This window comes from Petaurus breviceps, unplaced genomic scaffold, assembly GCF_028583685.1.
Source record: "Petaurus breviceps papuanus isolate PSGF00001 unplaced genomic scaffold, PetGlider_PUasm1.0 90879, whole genome shotgun sequence".
NCBI classification, from domain to species: Eukaryota; Metazoa; Chordata; class Mammalia; order Diprotodontia; family Petauridae; genus Petaurus; species Petaurus breviceps.
In genome coordinates this window covers 12,304,139-12,313,526 of record NW_027187368.1, presented here as the reverse complement: position 1 = coordinate 12,313,526, position 9,388 = coordinate 12,304,139, and the positions used below count along the sequence as shown (strand labels likewise).

General features: G+C 38.6%; 1 long non-coding RNA gene across 2 annotated transcripts in view; it reads left to right on the top strand.

The window, feature by feature from the left end:
• LOC138150421 (uncharacterized) overlaps nucleotides 1-9,388 on the top strand; it is a 118,796-nt gene that overhangs the window by 688 nt on the left and 108,720 nt on the right. The window lies entirely within an intron of this gene.

Below are 9,388 nucleotides of genomic sequence, written 5' to 3'. Positions count from 1 at the left end.
CCGCTGCGGCGACGGAGGGAAATGATCTATTTGTGACACATGTTCCCCCAGTCTCGACTTTCTCCCTTGGGGTCCGCCATCTTGGATCTCCTCTTGCCATTATTTTGCTCAATGAGATGTACTGCTGTGTGTTTTTTTAATCAAGATAGAATAATTATTTTTGTGACCGTAAATACTTTGGGCTTGTTTATTTTTTCTTAAACTTTCCAAATAATTCTCAATTTTACCCATAACACTAATTATTAAGTATCACAGATCCAAAAGTGTATTTCAGATCCCGTTCTGTATACACCTTGAAGAATTCTAGAATCCCAGTGTCACGAGGGACCCTCAATCATCCAATCTTACCAGGATCTGAAAAGGCTCCGCATTACGACATGCCCCACAATTGCTCATCTAGCCATTACTTGAAGACCAGTAGGGCGCATGTGCGCATTCTCGGACCCAGTAATTAGGGGGGTGGGGGAGAGTCCTTTCTGAGGCTGCCTGTTCCATATTTGGATACTTCTTGTTTTTAGGAAGTTCTTTCATGGGGTCAAAATCTACCTCTGTAACTTCTACCTGTTGCTCCTAGTTTTTTCTGTCTTGGACCAAGCAGAACAATTCTAATCCCTCTTTCATATAGTCGTCTTTCAATTAGTTGGTCTGATCCTTTTGCTCGTATTCTATTCTCTCTTCCCCAGGTAAAATTTTTGCAGCTGAAATCAATTCATCACTGATGGAAAGCTTTCTGGTAATGAGCTTCTCCCACTTTAGCTCAACTGGTGTCCAGTAAAATAGGCAGTTGGTCATTTACCTTTCCTTGTAATCTTTCCACTATGATAGGCTGTACCAGAGCTTGTGTCCCACTAGCATAACCTTCCATAGAATTTAGAGCTTGAAAGTGAATTAGAAATCATTTAGTACAACTCTTTCACTTTGCAAAAGAGAAGGAAAGAGACTTCCCTATGATTCCACAGATTATAAGTAGCAGAGCCACTAAATGTTCCATACTACCATGTTTCCCCGATAATAAGACCTATCTCGAAAATAAGCCCTCCCCTTACTGTGTAAGATTCCTCTAAAATAAGCCCTCCCCCGAAAATAAGCCCTATTGAGATTGCTACTGTAGTGAAGGTGATCCCCTGCGCTACACGCTACATTACGGTACCCTCTGTATGCACCGTCTCCCCATCCCCCAGGTGAAACGCACGCTGCGCTCCGAGCTGCATCCAATCAGAGCTGTAGCAGTGAGCGCGTCATCCTGTTCTTTATTGAATTCATTATTGAATAAAGGTACATTTTTTTGTTCACATTTACCTGTTTATTAAAATTGCTATCAATGTTCATTAAAATAAGCCCTCCCCTGAAAATAAGCCCTCTGGTGTTTTTCTGTCCAAAAAAAAATTAATAAGACAGTGTCTTATTATCGGGGAAACACGGTAAATACTTATTATGTCTTTTGAGTCCAAATCCCATGCTCTTTCCACTATCACAGTCATTTCTTGTCAAATAGAGAACTGAAGACAAAGTGGAGGAATTATTATTATCAAACGTAATGATGGTAATTCCCTCATCACTGAGGGAAGAACGAAAAAATTGGCACAGAAACTCATAAAGGCTGTTAGCATAGTATCTGGCGTAGAGTAAGTGCTTATTAAATATTTATCTAAGACATGAAGGGATTGCTATCTGTGTATTAGTGTTGTTGAAACCCCATACCAATTAAATCAAGAATCTTTTGAAGTAATGAAGACACTATATATATGTGTGTGTGTGTGTGTGTGTGTGTGTGTGTGTGTGTGTGTGTGTGTGTGTGTGTGTATATATATATATATATATATATATATATATATATATATATATATATATATATATCCTCTGCCTCTGTTGCTTCACTCATGTATGGATGTGACCTTGGGTTCTCAAAGGCTCAAAAGTGGAACATACTCCGTGGCAAGTCCTAATTCAGGTTCTGGGTGGGGCTCTATCCAAAGAAAAGAAAGTTTCACAGAGGGCATCCTGCTATTCTGCTATGCGCAGGCTAGAACGGTGGAGTTGTGAGTAGAGTATTAGATTTGGAATCAAGAGGACTTGCATTCAAACCTAATTTTTGACATTTCCTAGCTATATGATCATAAGTAATTTTTAACCTTAATTTGAGAATAGTATGTTTCTTGAGGGCAGTAACCATTTTTGTAAGTCTTTATATCTTCAGTTGTTAATGTATTCTAGGATTACTTTGGTGCCCAAATGAGGGGGGGGGGAATACTAAGTTCCTACTATATGCTAGGCACTGTTATGTACTTTACAGATATTAACTCATTTGATCCTCATGACAATTTCATGACGTAGGTGCTATTATGCTATATTGTTGTAGTTCTTCAGTTTTGTTGGTTTTTTTTTTTGGAGAGCAATTGGGGTTAAGTGACTTGCCCAAGGTCACATGGCTAGTTTTTGTGTTAAGTGTCTGAGGCTGGATTTGAACTCATGTCCTCCTGACTTCAGGGCCGGTGTTCTATTCACTGCACCACCTAAGCACCCCAGTTCTTCAGTTTTGTCTGACTCTTTGTGACCCCATTTGAGTTTTTTTTAAGGCCAAAACATTGTAGTGTTTTGTCATTTCCTTCTCCAGTTCATTTTACAGATGAGGAAATGGAGGCAGACAGTTAAGTGATTTGTCCAGGGTCACACAGCTACTAAGTATCTGAAACTGGATTTGAATTTGGGTCTTGAACTGCAATCCTGGCACTCTATCCACTGTGCCATCTAGCAAGGGAGATGATATTCCCTATTTTACAACTGGAGAAACTGAGGCAAACAGGTTGCATGACTTGCTTAGTCACAGAGCTAGTAAATGTCCAAGTCCAGAGTTGAACTTGAATCTTCCTGGCTCCAGGTACAGCGCTCTATCTACTGCACCACCTAGTGGCCTCAACTATAAATATAAATTATTATTATCTCTCCTAGGGTGGTGTCAAAAGGATTAAGGGCCTCAAAGTCACCCTTTCATCTTGATGTGGTAGCCTAAAGGGAATATTCTGGGTTCTTAAGCTTGGAAATGACTGCTTATGTGGTGATTGAGAGCTGTGTTTTAGGAAGCTTAGTCTGGGAGCAGCCTCTGGTAGCCCAGAGTTAGCTGCTTAGTAAATAAATAACCAGTTTTTAAAGCTCCTTCCTCTCCTGTGGCCAAGAATGCTAACCACTTATTTATTGTATTCAGAGATCACCTTTCTCCTTCCTTCTTCATAGCTCTGGGAATATTAATGCTTCACATTTGTGTGAAGTTTACATCTTTTCACATCTATTATCTTATTTGATCTAGACAACCACCCTTTGAAGTATTATCTGACACATTTAGAAAGTAGGAAACTGGAGCCCAGAAGGAGATAGTGACTTCAGCAAAGTAAATACCTGTTAAGTATCAGAGATGGAATGCAAATCCTAGTCTCTAATCTTCAGGCACCATATTGCTTCTCAGTGAGTCTATTAAGTGAATTAGGATTAGAAGGACCCCATCTTATCTAAACTTGGTATCTCCCTCCCATATCCAGCAGAGTGACCTTCATACAGGAGTCACTTAATAAATGTAAATTGAATTTAAATGAGCTGCCTGAGGTCCTGTGTGACCTGAAGAGTTGGGGACCTCTAAGATCCAGATGAACATAAAAACCTTTTTCCCTTAAGAATAACTTAGTTGGGGCGGCCAGGTGGCTCAGCGAGTAAGAGCACTGGCTCCAGTGTCTGGATGACCTGGGGATCAAATCCGGGCTGAGATACTTAGCACCACACCCAGAAATAACTGGCCATGTAACCTTGAGCAAGTTACTTAACCCGATTGCTTAAAAAAAAGAATAACTATTAGTAAATGAAATCCTACCTTCAGTTCAGTGGAACAATTGAAGAGGTAAAAGGTGTGATTTATAATTCAAATATATTAAAAATAACAATATCTTGGGAAAATTTAGAGGATTGTTATTAGATATAAGGTATTTTTCCAGAAAGGTTAAAAAATTCAAATATCCCACAAAGGTTTCCTATATTCACCAATGAAGTGTGACATACATCTACTCACAGGAAGTAATAATAATAAAAAGAATCAATCAGGTGTAATGGGAAGAACACTCCCCTTTTTCCAACTTCCCTATTACTGTAGAGGATACCACCATCCTCCCAGTCACCCAGGCTTAAAACCTAGGTGTCATCCTCAGCTCCTCACTCACACCCCATATCCAATCTGTTGCTAAGGCCTGTCAGTTTTATCTTTGTAACCTCTCTCACATCCATGTTCTCTCCTTTGATGCTACCACTACGCTGGTGCAGGCTCTTATCATCACACGTTCGGACTATTGCAATAGCCTTCTGGTTGGTCTGCCTCGACACAAATCTCTTTCTATTCCAGTCTATCTTCCACTCAGCTGTCAGTGATCTTCCTAAACATAGCTCTGAGCATGTCGTTTACTTGTGCAATAAACTTCAGTGACTCTGAATCACCTTCAGGAACAAATATAAAATCCTCTTTTTGGCAGTCAAAACCCTTCATAACGTCATTCCAGATTGCTGAACCCCTTGCCCCATCTCTCTTGAGTTCTTACATCTGACATCCTGCCTGCTTGCCTTCCTCCTTATCCCCCTTCTCATACTTGACACTAGTCTTCTTGACATTCTCAAGAGCAAAACATTTCATCTCCCCACTCTGGGTATTTTTGTTGACTGTCCCCCAAGCCTGGAATGTTCTGCCTCCTCATCTCTGCCTCCTAGCTTCCCTGGCTTCCTTCTAGTCTCAGCGAACATCTCATCCTCTATCAGGAAGCCTTTCTTGACCTTATTTCTAGAGCCTTCCTTCTGTTGAGTATCTCCAACTTATTCTGTATATGGTGTGTTTGTACATACCTGTGTGTTTGTACATACTTGTTTTTACATGTTGTGTCCCTCATTAAACTGTGAGCTCCTTGACAGCAAGGACTGTTTTTTACCTCTCTTTGAATCCCTGGCACTTAACACATGATAGGTACTTCATAAATGTTTATTGACTTGATAAAAAGTTAAAGTATGGGAGCCAAGATGGTGGGGTAAGCAGTAGATCACTGTTCCTTTCCCATTCTCATTCCTGAACACTCATAAAACAGCACACAAGAACAGATCCTGGAACAGTGAAGCCAGTGGAGAGATGGAGTGGAGCAGTCCTTTGATCTGGGAGATTAGAGGACTGGCAAATAAGGTTCATATAATTCAGGTAAAAGGGGAACACAGTCCAGGACAGGAAGCATCCCAGCAAGCCTGTGTCAGGCTTCACCTCAACAAACCAGTAGGAGATCCCAAGCTCCAGAGCACTGGAGCAGGTAAACTACTAACACTAGGACCTCCCACATTTTTCAGCAGAGCCAGGGGAACTGGCAGACTCCAGCTCAGAGAACTACCACCTGGGCTGGTACAGCCCTGAGTAGACAGGCTTCCTCCATCGGCAGATTTCCCCATGCTTCAGTGTAGCCCTACGTGGGCAGACATCCTCCATCAGCAACAGACCTCCCCATGCTTCAGCACAGTCCTAGGCAGGTAGGCAGGTGTCCTCTAGCAGCAGACCACTACATGTTTCAATACAGCTCCAGGGAAATGCAGAAAAACACCACTCAACCTCAGCACATGCCAGACACCACCACTAGGACTCCAGCTCAGCACCAGGTAAGCTGCCGGACCCCAATAGATTCAATAGCCTCACTTGAGGCTCCAGGGCACAAAGCTAGTGACCAGGCCCCTGGATCCCAGCACAAGGAGCTTGAACAGTGCCCCCTGTGCTCCAGCAGGAGAGCTCAACATTAAAAGCCATGAAATAGACCAAAAGAATGAGCAAGAAGTAAAAAATGAACATTAACCATAGACTGTTTCTGTGGAGAAAGGGAAGATTAAAACACAAACTCAGAAGGGGACAACATTGTCAATATACCCACATCCAAAACCTCAAAGGGGAATATGAACTGGTCTCAAGCCCAAAAGCCTTCTTGGAGGAGCTCAAGAAGGATTTAAAAAAAATAAAAGAGTTTGAAGAAAAATTGAGAAAAGAAATAAGAGATATGCAAGAGAGTGTCAACAGCTTGGAAAAGGAAGGACAAAAATTGAATGAAGAAAACAATTCCTTAAAAAATACAATTGGGGGTGGCTAGGTGGCACAGTGAATAGAGCACCAGCTCTGGAGTCAGGAGGACCTGAGTTCAAATCTGGCCTCAGACACTTAACACAAAAACTAACTGTGTGACCTTGGGCAAGTCACTTAACCTCAATTGCCCTCTGCCCTCCAAAAAAATTGAAAATAAAAAAAACACAATTAAGCAGAGAAAAAAGTCCACTGAAGAAAACAACTCCTTAAAAAGTATAGTTGCCCAAATGGAAAAGGAGATATAAAAACTCACTGAAGAGAAAAACTCCTTAAAAAGTAGAATTGGCTAAATGGAAAAGGAGGTATAAAAGTTAACTGAGGAAAACAATTTGTTAAAGATTAGAATTGGGCAAGTGGAACCTAATGACATTAAGAGACATCAAGAATCAGCCAAACAAAATCAAAAGAATGAAAAAGTAAAAGAAAATGTAAAATACCCCATTGGAAAAACAACTGACCTGGAAAATAGATCTAAGAGAGATAATTTAAGAATTATTGGTCTACCTGAAAGCCATGATAAAAAAAAAGAATTTGGACTGCATCTTTTAAGGAATTATCAAGGGAAACTGCCCTGACATCCTGGAACCAAAGGCAAAATAGTCATTGAAAAATCCACTGATCACCTCCCCAAAAATACCCCAAAACAAGAACTCCAAGGAATATCATAGCCAAATTCCAGAATTACCAAGTCAGGGAGAAAATATTGCAAACAGCTGGAAAGAAACAATTTAAATATCATGGAACCATAGTTAGCATTATGCAGGTCTTAGTAGCTTCTACATGAAAGGATTGCAGGGCCTGGAATAGATATTCCAGAAGGCAAAAGAACCTGGATTACAATCAAGAATCAACTATGCAACAAAACTGAGTATAATCTTTCAGGGAAAATGATGGATATTCAATGATATGGGGAACCTTCAATAATTCCTGAATAAAAAAACCAGAACTGAACAAAAAATTCAGTCTTCAAATATAAGACTCAAGAGAAGCATAAAAAAGACAAACAGGAAAGAAAAAATAGATGTTATTCAATAAGGTTAAGCTGTTTGCATCCCCTAAACAGGAAGATGATACTTGTAACTGTTGAGAACTGTATCTTTATTATGGCATTTTTAGAAGGGGTATACATAGAGGGAGTGGTAATAAGTTGAATTACATCACAGGAAGGGGAGTGAGGAAAGCATTGTTTGAACATTACTCTCATGGGATTTGGCTCAAAGAGGGAATAACATACACATTCAATTGGTTATAGAAACCTATTACACTCTATAGGGAAGTAGTAGGGGAAAGGGGAAAGAAAAGGGAGGGGGGCTGATAGAAAGGAGGGGAGATTAAGAGAGGCAGAGGTCAGAAGCAAAACACTAGTGAGAAGGGAAAGGGTGAAAGGAAAGAGAAAAGTATTAACAGGGGTGGGTGGGAATAGGATAGAGAGAAAGTCACAATAATTAGAACTGTAAATGTGCATGGGATGAACTTTCCCAAAAAATGGAAGCAGATATCAGAATGGATTAAAAACTAGAATCTTATAATATGTTGCTTATAAGAAATACATTTGAAACAAAGAGATACACACAGAGTAAAGCTAAAAGGGTGGAACAGAATATATTATGTATCAGCTGAAGTAAAAAAAAGCAGGGGTAGCAATCCTGATCTCAGACAAAGTAAAAGCAAAAATAGATCTGAGTAAAAGAGATAAAGAAGGAAACTACATCTTGCTAAAAGGCATCATAGACAATGAAGTAATATCAATACTAAACACATATGCACCAAGTAGTATAGCATCCAGATTTTTAGAGGAGAAGTTAAGTGAGTTACAGGAAGAAAGAGGCAGCAAAACTATACTAGTGGGGGACCTCAACCCCCCCATCTCAGAACTAGATAACTAATCACAAAATAAACAAGAAGTTAAGGAGCTGAATAAAATCTTAGAAAAGTTAGATATGGTAGACCTCTGCAGAAAACTAAATAGGGATAGAAATAAATGTATCTTTTTCTTAGCAATACACAGCACCTACACAAAAAGTGAGTATGTACTAGGGCATAAAAACCTCACGATACAGTGCAGAAAGGCAGCAATATTAAATACATCCTTTTCAGATCATGATGCAATAAAAATTGCATGTAATAAAAGGCCATGGAAAGATAGACTAAAAATTAATTGAAAATTAAATAATCCTAAAGAATGAGTGGGTCAAACAACAAATCATAGAAACAATCAATAACTTCATCTAAGAGAATGACAATAATAAGACAACATACCAAAACTTATGGAATGGAGCCAAAGTGGTTCTTAAGGGTAATTTTATATCTCTAAATGCTTACATGAAAAAAATAGAGAAAGAAGAGATCAATGAATTAGGAATACAAATAAAAAAATGAGAAAAAGAGCAAATTAAAAATCCCCAATTAAATACCAAATTAGAAATTCTAACAATCAAAGGAGAGATTAATAAAATTGAAATTAAGAAAACTAGTGAACTAAAATAAAATTAAGGTCTGGTTTTGTGGGGGGAAAACCCCAATAAAATAGATAAATATTTGGTTTATTTTATTGTAAAAAAAGAAAGAAAACCAAATTACAAGTATCAAACATGAAAAGTGTGAATTCATCATCAATGAAGAGGAAATTAAAACAATAATTAGAGGCTATTTTGCCCAAGTGTATGCCAATAAATCTTTCACTCTAAGTGACATGTATCAATATTTACAAAAATCTAAATTGCCCAGGTTAATAGAAGAGGAAATAAAATACTTTTCAGAAAAAGAAATAGAACAAGTCATCAGTGAACTCCTTAAGGAAAAATCTCCAGGGCCATATGGATTTACAAGTAAATTTTAACAACATTTAAAAAACAATTAATTCCAATACTATATAAACTATTTGGGAAAATAGGCAAAGAAGAAGTCCTACCAAATTGTTTTTATGATACAAGTATGGTGCTGATACCTAAATTGTGAAGAGCCAAAACAGAGGAAAACAACTACAGACCAATTTCCCTAATGAATATAGATGCAAAAAGTTTAAATAAAATATTAGCAAGGAGATTACAACAACTTATCACAAGGATAATACATTATGACCAGGTGGGATTTATACCAGGAATGCAGGGCTGGTTGAATATTAGGAAAACTAATAAAAGTTGTCCATATCAGTAACAAAATTAACAGAAACCATATGATTATCTCAGTAGATGCAGAAAAAACTTGACAAAATACCACACCCATTCCTCTTAAAAACACTAAAGAGCACAGGAA